This window comes from Arvicola amphibius, chromosome 6 (genome assembly GCF_903992535.2).
Source record: "Arvicola amphibius chromosome 6, mArvAmp1.2, whole genome shotgun sequence".
NCBI lineage: Eukaryota > Metazoa > Chordata > Mammalia > Rodentia > Cricetidae > Arvicola > Arvicola amphibius.
In genome coordinates, this window is record NC_052052.2 from 29,856,066 (window position 1) to 29,868,695 (window position 12,630).

General features: G+C 44.3%; 1 protein-coding gene across 2 annotated transcripts in view; it reads left to right on the forward strand.

The window, feature by feature from the left end:
• Positions 1-3,251: 3,251 nt before the first annotated feature.
• The window catches only part of Nfyc (nuclear transcription factor Y subunit gamma), a 64,868-nt gene continuing 55,489 nt past the window's right edge, over positions 3,252-12,630 (forward strand). Inside the window, exon 1 of one of the 2 annotated variants that reach the window (XM_038333507.1) lies at positions 3,252-3,517. The gene's annotated coding sequence lies outside the window, so the exon portion shown is untranslated. Of the gene's footprint in view, positions 3,518-3,961; positions 3,981-12,630 lie in introns of those variants that run through there. The other variant, XM_038333509.1, reaches the window with a different exon arrangement.

Here is a 12,630-nt window from a genome sequence, read left to right on the forward strand (position 1 = left end):
CCTACTGTATTGTTATCAGTTATACTACTGACCATGAAAATACCGAAATACTTTAGTGCTGGCAAATACCTTCTGTTCCCTGCTAACTCCCCTTCCCTGTAATCCCCTGCAACATAATCTTCAAAAACCAGCAAGTGAAGTAGCACAGGATATCTTTAGGATCCTAAATGGACTCTTCCTTTTCCTCTCTTCTACCATTTATGTGCTATTGCTCTAACCCCGGGCGCTGTGCACAGTGAATACATGCTCTATCATGGAACAACAAGCTCACTTTAAGTGGACTTCTTTTTATTGTTGTTGTTATTGTTGTTATTATTATTCTTGGTTTTTTGAGACAGGATTTCTCTGTAGCTTTGGTGCCTGTCCTGGAACTAGCTCTTGTAGACCAGGCTGGCCTAGCACTCACAGAGATCTGCCTGCCTCTGTCTCCCAAGTGCTGGGAATAAAGGCGTGTGCCACCACCGCCTGGATACTTTTATTTTTAATTAATTTTTATGTGTCTATGTGTGGGTATGTGCAGGCTACCCAAGAAGTCCAGAGGAAGGCATTGGATCCCCTGGAGCTGGAGTTACAGGTGGTTGTGAACTCCCCCATGGAAGCTGGGAACTGAACTCAAGCCCTCTACAAGAGACCAGTTTACAGTCTTTTTTTTCTTTTTTCCAAGACAGGGTTTCTCTGTGTATCTCTGGTTGTCCTGGAACTTGCTTTTGTAGACCAGGCCTGCCTCTGCCTCCCAAATGCTGGGGTTAAAGGTGTGCTCCACCACAGGCCCGGCCAGTACACAGTCTTAACCACCGAACCAGCTCATCAGCCCCTGTAAGTGGACTTTGCTGTTTGGCCAGTGCTCCAGCATTATTTCTTTTTTTTTTTCCTTTCCTTTCCTTTTCCTTTCCTTCTTTTCCTTTCCTTTTCTTTCTTTTCTTTTTGCCTTTCTTTCTTTGCTCTTTTCTTCTTTCTTTTTCTTTTCTTATCCTTTCTTTCCTTCCTTTCTTTCTTTCTTTCTTTAAGAGACAAGGTTTTTCTATGTAATAACCCTAGCTGCCTTGGAACTCCTCTGTAGACCAGGCTGGCTATGAACTCACAAGAGATCCACCTGCTTCTGCCTCCTGAGTGCTGGGATTAGAGGTGTGCACCAGCACCGCCCTGCTGTATTATTTCTTAAGGAGGTAGGAGAAGTAGCTAACTTCCTCTCCTACATAGACTTGGATTTACTGTAATTCTAGGAGCAATTGTCAGGCTCTGAAGGGACGCGATCTGCAGCCCTACACACTATCCATACTTGATTACAGTACAATAAATGTTCTCTAATTATTTGGACTATTTCATGCACAGTTTTCACAAACATAACTTTCTAATAAATACTGGCAAACCTATCAAGTTTTTCTTTGTTTAGCTAAGTTTATTTCTTTACATCTGCCTTCTCGCCCTTTAAACATAGCAGAGGATTACCTTGAACAACATATTTTTTTCTCGTGTGTGTGTGTGTGTGTGTGTGTGTGTGTGTGTGTTTGTGGGGGGTATGCCTGTAACACAGTACACTAATAGAGTTGATAGAAAAACTGCCAGAGTCTGTTCTCCCACCACATGGGCCTCAAGACACTGATTTCTGGTTATCTGGCTTGAAGGCAAAGTGCCTTTCTTTTTTTTTTTTTTTGTTTTGTTTTGTTTTGTTTTTCGAGACAGGGTTTCCCTGTAGTTTCTAGAGCCTGTCCTGGAACTAGCTCTTGTAGACCAGGCTGGCCTCGAACTCAGAGATCCGCCTGCCTCTGCCTCCCGAGTGCTGGGATTAAAGGCGTGTGCCACCACTGACCGGCGCAAAGTGCCTTTCTTGGCTGAACCATTTAGTTTACTTGATTTTGAACTTCTGATTGAATAAAAAAAAAAGAAACAGAAAGGAAAGGAAGGGTCACAACTGCTTCTAGGCTTGGTGGAGGAGAAAGGTTATTGTAGATGAAAGGAAGAGGGTAGGTAGAAGCAGGGGCATCTGGGAGAGTCCCAGAGTGGACAGACGTGCTGAGGCTGATCTGGGCCCTGTGTGTGTGTGTGTGTGTTTGCATGGGTACGAATGTGCCACAGAAGGCAACATCTGGACATCTTCAATGGCAACTGCACCGTATTTTTTAAAATAGGGTGTCCCAGTGTAGATCTGGCAGGCCTGGAACTCGGTTTCTAGGCAAGGCTGGCCTCAAACTCAAGAGATCCTCTTGCTTCTGCCTCCCAGGTGCTGGGATTAAAGGTATGTACCACCATGCCTGACTCTAACCCATTTTTTTTTAAAAGATTTATTTATTTATTATGTATACAACATTCTGCCTCTATGTATGCCCGCACGCCAGAGGAGAGCACCAGATCTCAGTACAGATGGTTGTGAGCCTCCATGTGGTTGCTGGGAATTGAACTCAGGACCTCCGGAAGAGCAGCCAGTGCTCTTAACCTCTGAGCCATCTCTCCAGCCCTCTAACCCATTTTTATAGAAAGGGCCTCTCACTGAATTTGGAGCTTGCTGATTCAGCTAGGCAGGCTGATTTTCTTTCTAGCCCTGCAATTATGGGAGGACCCCTTTGCTAGCTTTTTACATGGGTGTTGGGGATCTAACTCTGGTCTTCATGAGTGTGGCAAGCACTAATTGAACCACCTCCCAACCATCTTTATTCTTTTATGCCAATTCCTAACACTCGGATTTGAAAATATATCTTCAATCCCAGGACTCGGGAGACAGAGGCAGGTGGATCTTTGTGAGTTCGAGGCCAGCCTGGTCTACAAGAGCTAGTTCCAGGACAGGCTCCAAAGCTACAGAGAAACCCTGTCAACAAAATGAAAAATAAGATAAATTAAAAAAAAAAATCTTTAAGTTACATTCATTAGTGTGTGTGTGTGTGAGCGCCTCTGCGGGCGCACATAAGATCAGAGAACAGTTTTCAGGAGTCTACTTTCTGGCCCATCCCGCATTCTTCGGATCGAATTCAGCTCGTCAGGTTTGCGGAGCCATCTCACCGGCCCGGCGACTTTTTAAACTTGGAATACTGGCGAAGTCCTTCTACCCCCCCCCCCCCCACCATTCATTTCCTTTCAAAACAAAACACGGAAAACTATTTGCTAAAATTCAGAAGCAGGCACATCAAAGCTGAGATCTTCAGAAAAACAAAGTCCTTGGAGGTCACCAGGAAACGCCTCCAGAGCCCCGCTGAGAGGGCGGGGTCAGAAAAGTCTTAGATCTCACTATTCCGTTTTGCCCGGCAGTCGGACCTTCTCAATTCTCGCGAGACCTCAGGCGACTCAGCCGCTGCGCACTACGCAGTGCTAGGAGTCAAGGCGCGGAGGGGGAGGGGCGGGGGGGGGAGAGAGACGGTACAACGGCGCGGCCGCCATCTTGTTTGCGCCCCCGTTCCGCGCGCGCTCCGTTTTCCGTGACGCACGCTTCCCCCTCCCCTCCACCGCGCCCGGGCCTCTGCATTGCCCGACGGCGCAGCGGCGCGGGGGCGGCTGCTTTCTTTGCTGGACTCCGGAGCAGAGGCCTGTGAGTGTATGGGAGCTGGGACGAGGAGGGTGGAGAGGGCGGCGGCGGCCGGCAGTGGGGGCGGCGCTTCCCGCCTGTGGCGGAGAGCTCACTTTCCTCTGCGGCCGCCGCAGCACTTCGGTCGGGCCTGCCGCCGCCATGTTGTGTCTTCGCCGGGCCCGCCGCTCTCGCCGCGGCTGCGCTCGCGGGGTCCGTGCGCCTGGGCCCGCGGGCTTTCTCCCATTGGCGGAAGGCGACTGCGGGGGGGGCTCGCTCGTGATTGGTCGGCGGCGGGGCGGCCGCGGACCTGGCACCTTATTGGTCACACCGGCTCCGGCCTGGGGGGTGATGAAGGAATTGGCGGCTGTCGGGATGCCAGCTAACTGCTCAGGCTCGGGCGGTCGGGGCGACCATCCCTCTAATGCCAGCGTGGCGATGAGACTCCGGGGCGAAGCCGAAGGGCCTTAAGGAGAGAGAAAGAATGGTAGCCTGGCTAAGGGCTGCAAAAGGGGGCACTCCTAATTCCAGAGGCACTCAGCTAGCTACGCAATGGGGGCGTGTAGGTCCTTGGTTTGTAAACACCGGAACGGGAGTTACCGAAGAAAGGTCTTCGAGATCTAGGGGTGCTAGACGTGGAGCGTGAACCAGCTTGGGAATGACCCTGCCTAGAAGTCTGAGTGCATGGTATGGGAGTAGAGAGCCCGAGAACCAAAAACACAGAGTCAGACTAAGGATTCTGTAGAATTCAGGTTGTGAAACTCGGAGGATATGAGTGGAGCCCCAGAGTCCATTCTGGGTCCTTGGCATGGGGGTGTGAGAAACAGGTAAACGGAAAGGGATTCCATTGGGCAGTTGTGTCATGTTTTAAGGCACTGAATGCCAAGTTTAGCATCGCATTAAGTAAGCTCTAGAAGGTCTTTGCATAATTGGGAAGTTAGGAGTTACAGGGGCTGGGATCATGCTAGTTTTGAGATGTTTCATATGAAAGTTTCCTGCTCTTAGAAGAAAGGGTCAGGGCTCTGTGCATGATAGGCAAACACTACCGGCAGAGCCACACCCCCATCCCTAAAATTGGTCTTTTTACTTTCAGTTCAGAGGTACTGAATCACTAATGGTCCGTGGATCAAACTCAGGAATAATAGAGCTATTGCTACTTTGTATTGAATGCTTGCTTTCTACTAGTTGGGGTACATGTGCGTTTTATGTCACACACATGATGGCAGTGCTATTCATTCTCTGAGGAAACAGTTAAGTCTTTTGCTGTAGCCAGGTGCCCTGCGCCTGGTGCAGTGTTGCTGAGTAAGGTGGGGCGCTTGCTTGAGCCCAGGAACTTGAGGTCAACCTATACCATGTGAGACTCTCTAAAAGCAAAACAAAACCACTAGGAATTAAGTTCACAGCTAGTAAGTGCCTGAGTCCAGTTCTAGACCCAGGTCTGTAATTCTCAATTCCTACACTATTTACAGAGTTCCTCTTCTTACAGCTTTATATCTTCTCCCTTCCCCTCCTACATTTTCTTATGTCTCCCCCCCCTTTTTTTTTTTGAGATAAGGTTTCATGTAGTCCAGGCTACTCTTGAACTCACTGTGTAACTGATTCTCTACCCTTCTTCTGACTCTGCCTTCTAACTGATGAGATTACCCAGAGAGCCCTGCAATGCTTGTATCTTGGAGCTCTTATTTTTTTTATTTTGAAATTTTTAATTTATTGTGTATATTTGTCTGTGTGAGCCATAGCATGCTTCAGGTCAGAGATCAGCTTGTAGGTGCATTTTCTCTCCTTCCAGCGTGTGAAATCCATGTGTTGCATTCCAGTCTTCAGGCTTTGTGGTAAGAGCCCTTATTCGGTTAGCGATTTTGCCAACCTTGAGCTTTTTATATTTAATTTTTGAGATAGGGTTTCACTATGCAGATCAGGCTGGCCTAGAACTCATAGAGATCCATCTCTTTCTCCCAAATGCTGGGATTAAAGGTGGGTGCCACCATGACCAGCTGGAGCCCTTATTTATTTATTTATTTATTTATTTATTTATTTATTATCTATCCATCCATCTATCTATCATCTATCTATCTATCTATCTATCTATCTATCTATCTATCTATCTATCTGTCTATCTCTATCTATCATCTATCTATCTATCTATCTATCTATCTATCTATCTATCTATCTATCTATCTATCTATCTATCTATTTGAGGGTTTATGTAACCCTGGCAGTCCTGGAACTCAGAGATCCACCTGCTCATGCCTCCCAAGTGTTGGGATTAAAGGTATGTGCTGTGCCACCACCACCTGGCCATTCTTTATTTTTAAAGTCTATATTACCTTGGTACCATAGATACCTTGTTGTGGAAAAGAAAAACATTAGCATTTTAGTTCAGAAAGCTATCTGCAGCTGTTTTAAAGCATATTCTTGTGTGTTGAGGTTCTAAAACGTGAGAGAAACTTGTCAAGGTCACTTAGCTTTGCAAAAACAAGCCATAAGCTACGTCTATCCTCAGTTATTGGATAGGTGACTTCATTCCACTGGACAGCATTGCCTCACTTGTGGAAGAGATGACCCTTTAAAGCCAGCTGTTGGGCTGGGGATGCAACTCAAGATGGTAGCGCATGAGCCTAGCGTGTAATGAGCTAGTGGATTTGACCACTAGCATCAAATAAACTGGACCTGGTAATGCATAGTTGTAATCCTAGCACCCAGGAGGTAGAGAAGGAAGGCTCAGGAGTTTGAGGCCAGACTTTGATATATGAGACTTTAATTAAAATGAAATAAAAATTGCTGAACATTAGTGGCACATGCCTTTAATCCCATCTCATGGGAGGCAGAGACAGGCAGATCTCTGAGTTTGAGACCAGCCTGGTCTACAAGAGCTAGTTGTAGGACAGCAGCGCGGACTTTTGCACAGAGAAACCAAACCCTGTCTTGAAAAACAAAACAAAGAAGCAAACAAAAAATGAGATGAAATAAAGGCAGGATTTTCCTATGCAGCTCAAGCTAGCCTCTAACTTGGGATCCTCTTGTCCCAGCCTCTTGAATATTTAGTCTACAGGGTATATTTTGACTTTTTATTTAGCCCCTTTGATATAATGCCCAGAGTTACATGCAGGGAAAGTGCACTACCACATGATTCCAGTGATGACTTCAAGTCATAAGTTCAAGCTCACCTCATTCATTGGAAGGAAAATGGCAGAGGACATGCTTAGGGTCACAAATAACTTTGAATTTTATTCCAGATATTGCAATTTGAGAACACTACTGCTGGGTAGTGGTGGTGTACACCTTTAATCCCAGCACTTAGGAGGCAGAGGCAGGCGGATCTTGCCTTTGAGTTTGAGGCCAGCCTGGTCTACAGAGCGAGTTCCAGGACAGGCTCCAAAGCTGCAGAGAAACCCTGTCTTGAAAAACCAAAAATTCCAAACCCGCCCCCCACACCCAAAAGGACTTTCCTTAACTTGCAAGTTGTTTTTTCCTTTCTACGTGTTTTAGAGGGAACTGATTGTGAGTTACCTAATGTCTTATAGCGTTTTTGCTTACTCAGTTTCTCATGCATGGACTGGGACAAGTTAGGAAGGTTAGCATACAGCTCATTTCAGACTGAAAGCACCCTCTTATTTTCAGTGGATTATCTGCAGGAGGAAATGGATTCCATCTTTGATCACAAAGTGCCTGTGGAAAAGGTTGGGATAGCAGCTGATTTGTGTCCCTGCTATTTCTGCAGTCTCAACTCTGTGTGCTGTGGTATTGTCTGAGTTTTAGTAGTAATTACAAAAAATGAGTATAATAGCATATGAGAAGATAACATTGTGGACCTTAATAAGTGAGAGAACTCATTATTTTCTTTTTAGAACAGCATAGAATGTGCCATTCTAACTGACACCCAGTTAGAGCTTTCTTGACAAGAAGGTCTTTTGTAGTTCTCTCCTCCTTTGTGTGCACCAGGATTCCACATGGGGGAGCAACCACTGATAGAAAGGAGAGACCTCAATCATTTGGGCTGTTGTGGTCTAGAGGCTGATTTTCCATGGGCCAATGTGAGGTCACTTTTAAACTTCTACATGCTCAAAGTGGTTGGGTAATTTGTTTCAGGGAAAAGTTGTTTTATGATAGCCTCTGTTAGCTCCCAGTTGCAGCCAGGTATAGATGGTAGTGGAATGAAAAGCTTTTCACATTTGCTAGAAGCAATTATTAAAGTTAGACCAACCAGTATTATTCTGTTCAGAGAATTTAGATTCTCTAATGCAGAAAATTTTACTGGAAGTTGGATTTTGGTTTGTGTGTTTTATAGTCACTGGTTGAACTTTTTTTTTTTTTTAAGTAAGCAGAAGATAACTTTCTGTTTAAAAAAAAATCTGCCTGCCTGCAAAACCTTTTGTCAGGTTGCAAGATTTGTTTACACCCTTCCACCTTTTATTTTTCTCAGCAGTGATGTGTGGTCTTTGAGAAGCACTTGTGGTCACCTACATTATTATTATTATTATTATTGACAGGGTTTCTCTGTAGCTTTGGAGCCTGTCCTGGCACTCGCTCTGTAGACCAGGCTGGCCATGAACTCACAGAGATCCACCTGCCTCTGCCTCCCGAGTGCTGGGATTAAAGGTGTGCGCCACCACCACCAGCCTCAGTATTGGGTTTATGCTCCCAGTCTGCAGAGAGAACTTTCTAATGGATAACCTTCAGGTGTAGTTTAGAGAGATGAACTACAGTCTGCCTTTTCTGCACTTTAAGACTTCTAGAATAGCTTTAAACTAAAGGTTTAAATTTTCAATGTCTAAGGTACATAAAGGTGTCTTACTTAAGCTATCCTGCCCATTTAAGCTATCCTGCCCATTTAAAGTCAGTAGTGTGTAAGATTCAAGGGTTGCTCTGAGATTAGAACCAGAAATAGTGATCTTGAGCAGTGTTTCAATAAGAGAAGAAATGAGATAGATGACTCAGGAAATGATACTACAAATGGAGTGGTTTTGTTTGTTTGTTTTGGTTTTTCAGACATGGTTTCTCTGTGAAACAGTCCTGGCAGTCCTGGAACTTGCTCTGAAGATCAGGCTGGCCTTGTAATCAGAGATCCACCTGCCTCTGCCTCCCAGGTGCTGGGATTAAAGGCATGTGCCACCACTGCCCGGTGGTTTTTGGTATTTGAAGACAGGATTTCTTAGTGTAACAGCTCTGACTGTCCTGGAACTCACTGTGTACACCGAACTGGCCTTGAACTCAGAGACCCGCCTGCCTGTGCCTCCTGAGTGCTGGAATTAAAGATGAGCACCACCATCAGCTGGCTATATAGAGTGTTTCCTATCATGTCACTGGTGGAAAGCTATAAGTTTCTAAAGCTGTTCATGGTACTTAATTGCCCCAATTCCTAGACTCAGAAGCTGCAAAGTGTCAGGTAACTGTATGAAATGAGATTCTTTGCTTATTTGCTTGCTTATTTATTTATTTATTTATTTATTTATTTAGTTTTTGTTTTTGAGACAGGGGTTCTCTGTAGCCTTAGAGCCTGTCCTAGAACCAGCTCTTGTAGACCAGGCTGGCCTTGAACTCACAGAGATCTACCTGCCTCTGCCTCCCAAATGCTGGGATTAACGGGATGCTTCACCACAGCCCAGCAAAGTGAGATTCTTTGCTCAGTGTTAAGAATGTGTATGATGTCCATTTTTAAAGAATGAGGGCTTAAGAGGTATATACTATCTTCACAGTTGAATGCTTTGTCACTTCTGTCTTAAAAAGTACTACTCTCCCAAGGGGGCTCACTACCATAGAACTTATTCCTTATGAAATGGACAGTTTAGGAAACTGTGTGCTTGGTTGGCAGTAATCTGGAAGGCAGAATATTTTGTTAATGATGATATTTAATGTTTTCAGTAATACTAAATTTAGAAAGGAAAATGTGCAGCAAACTTTCTCTTTCCCTGTCTCTTTCTTCCTTCCTTTCTTTCTTTAAGGTAGGATCTCTCTGCATAGCCCTGGCTGTCCTGGAACTCATTATGTAGATCAGGCTGGCCTCTTACAGAGATCCTGCCTCCGCCTCTCTAGTGCTGGGACTAAAGTAATGAACTACCACACCCAGCTAGTGTATTAAACTCTTTAACTGTTTTGGAAGGCTAGCCCAAAAGAGCTGCCTGGAATCTTTCCTTCTACAAAAATGTGTTACTGAATAGTAAACAAGTGAAATCTAGTTCCTTATTTTACAGTTATCAGTCAAGCCTATGTACGTGTGTTATGACCATTGTATAGTGGAGCTCGGGTGAGAGCTCTAGAGCAGTCTATGCAGGACAGCTGGGCCTATACTGGGAAAGGACTTTTCTGAGAGTGAGATATATCTCAAAAGTGACACAGTTAGAGATTATTATTTTAAAGGTTATCCAATTAATAATAAATTATAATTAATAGTATCTCTTTTTGAGCATGTAACAGGCATATTATTATTATACATGTGTCATTAACTACTGAGTTCTGTGCCATCAAAATGACTCAGTGGGTAAAAGTGTTAACCTTGCAAGCCTAATGACCTAAGTTTGATCCTTAGACCCTCAGGCGGAAAGAGCCCTACTTTCAGAAGTCGTCCTCTGAGCTCTGCAGCCCATACATGGAGTAGTAATAAAATAACATCATAACCACTGAGTCTTACTGGTTCAAAAAAAAGAGTTCCCTTTTCTTCCATCGTCCTCCATTCCCTCTCCTCTCCTTACTGTTTCCCCTTTTCTCACCCCCCCCCCTTTTTTTAAAAACAGGCTTTTCCTATTTAGTCCTAACTATCCTGGAACTCAATGTATGGATCAGGTCTGGCACAGAACATACAGAGATCCTCCTGTCTCTGCCTACCAAATGCTGGCATTAAAGGTTTGTATCACCATACCTGACCCCTTCTTTCTTTTGAGGCAGGGTCTAGTACACTAACCCAGGCTGACCTCAGCCTTGTGAGTGAAGAGGTCACTCATGTATACACCAGCATGCTTGGCTTTCCATTTGTATTTTTCACCGCTGCCTGCTGTCATACCAAAGGCTCTTATTCTATGAGATCTTAACTCCCCCAGGAAGCTCTCTGAGCAGCCTGGCATTTAATAGGCCCACGGTGAGGTTCTCTGCGTATCCTCCTGTAGCACTGTGTGTATGTCCTTGTAACTAACATGGCATCATGATCCCTGGGTTAAATTTCTTACAATAGAGTTTAACCCCATTGAGGACAGACATTGTGTCTGGTTTAAGACTCAGGGCTTAGTACTGTCTGTGCCTGTAAGTATTTGTTGAAGAAACAAAATGATTTTAATCTTCCAACTGTGTGAGCTGTTGCAGTACAGGAGCCTGCTGCAGTGGAGCTTTAGTAACTAGCTTGAGGCATCAGCTACACAGTCGTGATGATGAGGAATTGGAGTCTAAATCTGCTAGGTGCAAAGTCTGGGCTTTTTTGTGTGCTGCTCTACATTGCTGTTCTTTTTCTTTTCCTGTCTTTACATATCCTTGTCAAGTGTAGGGACAGCCTGTGACTAACAGTCCCATTCATTTCCAGGCAGCTTGTCCCCATGTTTGGACAGCTGAGAGCTGAAGTAAGTTCCTCCAGAGTAATTTTTCATCCATTGGTCTCAATTTATGCTTTGGTTTATCTGTACTGCACCTCTCCCTTGTGTGTTTTAATTTTAGCAGAGTCTCCCTATGTATCCTGGCTGGCCTCCTGCAGTTTAGACTGGGCTTGAAGACTGTGGGTTTTTTTTTAATAGAATAATTTAGAATTTATCATCTATCACAGGTCCTTCCCTCCCATTCATTCATTGAATAACCATTTTCTTTCTTTTTTTTTCCCAAACAGATTTTCTTTGTGTAGCCCAAGTAACCATTTCCTAAGCACCAGTGCTACATGTTTTTATGAAGATAATTCATTGCTCTGACTGTTCCTGGGCTGCCTTTAGGGAGTATCTTGTTAGGGTGGTTGTTACTGTTTTGTAGTTAGGACTGTGTGTGTTTGTAGTAAGTGCCGTACCACTGAACTACTGGTCAGCTCTTTTTTTTTTTTTTTTTTTTAATTTTTTTATTTCTGGTTTTTCAAGATAGGGTTTCTCTGTAGCTTTGGAGTCTGTCCTGGAACTCAGACCAGACTGGCCTCAAATTCACAGAGATCCACCTACCTCTGCCTCCCGAGTGCTGGGAATAAAGGCGTGTGCCACCACCGCCTGGCTTCTCTTACTTTTTTAGGAGTATCCTATCATACTCCTGCCTTAGCCTGTAGCTAGGATTACAGGCTTTTTTTTTTTTATTATTAAAAATTTCTGCCTCCTCCAATTACCCTCCCCTTCCCCCTTCCCTTCCCCCTCCCTCTCCAGTCCAAAGAGCAGTAAGGGTTCCCTGCCCTGTGGGAAGTCCAAGGTCCTTGACCCTCCATCCAGGTCTAGGAAGGTGAACATCCAAACAGTACATGCTGTAGGATCAAAACCCAAGGATTACAGGCTTATATCATCAGGTTTAACTATTTCTGTTCTCTTCTGGAAATATGTTGACACTTAAAAAAACAAAACACAAACAAGCCTTGAGATGGTGTTTTTTTTTGGGGGGGAAGTAGTTAATAGTTTAGAACTAAGTCGGGAGAGATTTGTGTCAGAAGCTGTAACGTAGTAAAAAGCTTCAGGTTTTCTTTCCTTTGCTTATTTTTTTTTTTTTTTTTTTTTTTTTTTTTTTGAGATTGGCTATCTGTGTAGTCTTGGCTGTCCTGGAACTCACTGTGGAGACCAAACTGGCCTTGAATTTGAAGAGATCTGCCTGCCTCTGCCTCCTAGGGCTGAGATTAAAGGTGTGGGCCATCATGCCCGACTGATTTGCTTATAACTTTTTTAAAAAATTTTTGCTTATAACTTTTTAAACGATATGAAACACACACCAAAATCCAAAGGTTTGACATTAAAATAATCTGACTTTTGTGTCTTTAAAAAATCTGGAGCTCACTTTGCACTAGACCAGTATTCCTACATGACCATTGTTATTAGAGCTGATAGCATTTGCCCCTTTAGATAGGACATTCACTCTGCAGTTTTCCCCAGTTCTCACTATCCCGTTATTGCTATTGTGGCTAAAGTCAAGACTGGTTTTCAGGAGGTAGGAGGGACTTGATTTTTTGAAGACAGGATTTTGTTGTGTAGCTGTGGTTGGCC